The following is a 3,075-nucleotide window of genomic DNA, read 5'->3' as shown; positions in this document are numbered from 1 at the left end:
TGTGGGGCCGCTTTGAGAAGAGCAAAAGTAATCTTTTCCCGACCGAAAAAATCATGAACAAAAAAATACCCTTTTAGTAGATTTAACCATTTATCTACGACGTCTGCATCTATCTAACCCTCAAATATGGGAATGTCAAAGTTAACTTGTACCTTAAAGGGTGTGGTGCTTCCAGAGTAGCTGCTGGAAGTAGATGTGTCGCCCCTGGGTAGCCGCTGAAGGATCTGGGCAAAGTTGTCCATCATCGCATTCCTTTGTCGCTTGAGGGCCTCTTCGAGAAAGATTTTGATAGGATCTCCTACCCCCTCATCTTTCTTTTCATCTTCCATGGGAGGCCATCAAGATTTGCGAGGCTAGTCTTGCAAAGGTTTGACCAGTTCAAGCCCTAACTCCTTGTATCCCGACCTCGTTGGGGACATGCAAAGAAAGACAACGAAAGAGCAGACCACTCTGATACCACTGATCCGAATTTAAAAACGAACGCAAAAAATTACGTATATAACCATACATACAGAGATGCAACAAAAATAATAGTTCATTTCATTACTGTAAAATACTAAAATATGTTTAGAAACAAAAATGGAAATAAACTAGCTAAGGCGATGGTAGCTTATCTCTAAGAAGAGATGTGGCGGCTACATGCCTCTGAACTGCATTACAATGAGGCTCAAGGGCCTTTTTATTATTGAACAATAAGAGAAAACCCTAAACAACCAAAACCCTAACCCGAGGAGATTAACACCAAGAGTTTATGGACCTCATTGGGGTGAATTGGATAGCCAACTTCCCGGGGTCGTGACTTGGTCATACTATCTCCGTTTGACGTGCATGATAACCCGTTGGAAAGATCTCTTCGAGGACTACGATGGAAAATACGATTTTAGGACTCGAAAAACGGCTCCAAAAGTTTAGGACTCAAAAAAATGCTAAGAATAGTAAATTGTGCAACAATTAAGGAAACTGAAAAACTGAAAGAAACAATGGTGGGGGTCCAAGTGGAATTGGTGGGTGGCCACCAATATCCACCTGGATCAAGCCATAACTAAGTTACCTTTTATTATGTGGAAAATGGATTCTCTAGTGTGGAGTGTGTGATCCACTACTTGAATGTTGGAAGCACCTAGTAAGAAGTGACTAACAAAGGTTTTTGTAACACCCTAGCCTTTAATTCCCATAGATACTATAATTGTAATTAATTATGTTCATGATGCTTGTATGGGAAAGTAAATGCAAATGAGTTAAAAGACTGAGAACATCTATAATTGTATTTTAATAAGATTTGATGAAAAGGTGGATGTATGCACATTAATAGATCACTCCATCCTGAAGTAGGCACTGTAAGTATCCTGGGTCAAATTAGCATGGCCTAGCCAACGTACTTCATGGATTCTACGGTAAATATAAAAATATCCTTTGGCCAAAATGGACATGACCCAACCAATTCATCTAGCTTCTGAGGAGAGGATCTTCCCTTGGACCATTCACCCATGGAAAAATTAGCATGGCCCATCCAAAGCCTTTTATGGCTTCTCAGGTAAATTTTTACCTATCTTGTTCTAGTCAAATCAACATGACCCAACCAAGCCCTTCTGGCTTTTCAGGAGAATGTTTGTTCAATTCTGTAATTGCCCAAGGCCATTCACTCTTGGTCAAATGACCTAGTTGGTTTGACTTCTTAAGTGAATATATCTATCTCCCCTAGTCAAATCAACATGATCCATCCAAATCCTTCTAACTTCTCAAGAGATGGTCTGCCCGATCTTGCAAAGACATCAACACTCCCTCTCAATGAGGGATACATTTTGCATCATGTTAAGATTGTCTCTAAAGTATACAACTTCGATCTAGATAGAGGCTTTGTGGGAATATTCACAATATACTCTTCTATGCATATGTACTGGAGCTAACCTTCTCCCTTTTGCACCATGTATTGAGTGAAGTGATATTTGATCTCAATGTACTTCAAACTGATCAAATAGCCCTACAAGTAGTTTATGAACCCATACTACTTCCTGACTTGTGGCACTGGATGCAATATACTCTGCCTTTACCTCATTTAGTGTCACAGAGGTCTACTTCCTACTAAACCAGGATACCATATTTGATCCCAAGCTGAAGCAACACCCCAAGGTTCTCTTTTTGTACTCTACACTCTCGACCCAATTCGAATCTATATATCTTTGCAGCCTCATTTCACCACCTAAAATGTATCTCAAACCATATCCAATTATACTACACAAGTACCTTAACACATGTATCATTGCAACCCAATGTACATGCCTCGTCTTAACCATATACTTGGTTCAGGGTGCTCATTGCAAAGAAAATATCCGGCTTGGTATTAACGAGGTACATCAAGGATCCAATCAACTACTTGTACATCGTGGGATCCACAAAATTTGAATATGAAGCGAAATCACTGAACTTCTTCATATTGGTCACCATAGGTGTAGCCATGGACTTGCAGTCCATCATACTAAATCTCCTCAAAATATAGATAGTGTACTTCCTTTGTCTGAGGAAGATCCCATCAGATCTTTACCTCACCTCCAATCCCAAGAAATAATGCATCAGATGAAGATCCTTCATCTCAAACTCTTAGGCTAACTACCTCTAACAATGAAGTATATCCATCCAAGTTTCTCCCTTTGTCATGTAAGCAAGTCCTTTTGCCACTACTACTCCCTCTAACTGACATGGTCCCTTCATAGAAGGCATACAACTCCTAGAGACCTCTTGTCTCTAAGCATTTGAAAAAGTCATGACATCCTCTTGGAAGGTTTCTCCTTTGGTTCTGCCTGATAACGTTCTCCCTCAAAATTGGAAGCTCTTCCAATCATATGGCACAGTTCTAAATGTCCTAACAATCTATACAAACCTTCCTCTCGAACATTAATCACTCTTGTTGATTCTATGTTCGAGCCCAAGAATATGACCGTTGGGAAAATAGAGCAAAAAATCTTCTCCTAGTCCACTCCCTCTTTTGGGAGAACCCTCTTGTCACAAACCTTGCTTGGTACTTACCGATGTTGCCATCTGTTGCATGAATCATTGCCTTGGTAGTCTCCATAATTC

Source organism: Pinus tabuliformis, chromosome 6 (assembly GCF_031772625.1).
Source record: "Pinus tabuliformis cultivar Carrire ecotype Pingquan chromosome 6, CPIR1, whole genome shotgun sequence".
Taxonomy (NCBI): domain Eukaryota; kingdom Viridiplantae; phylum Streptophyta; class Pinopsida; order Pinales; family Pinaceae; genus Pinus; species Pinus tabuliformis.
Note: the sequence above shows the minus strand (reverse complement) of the source record.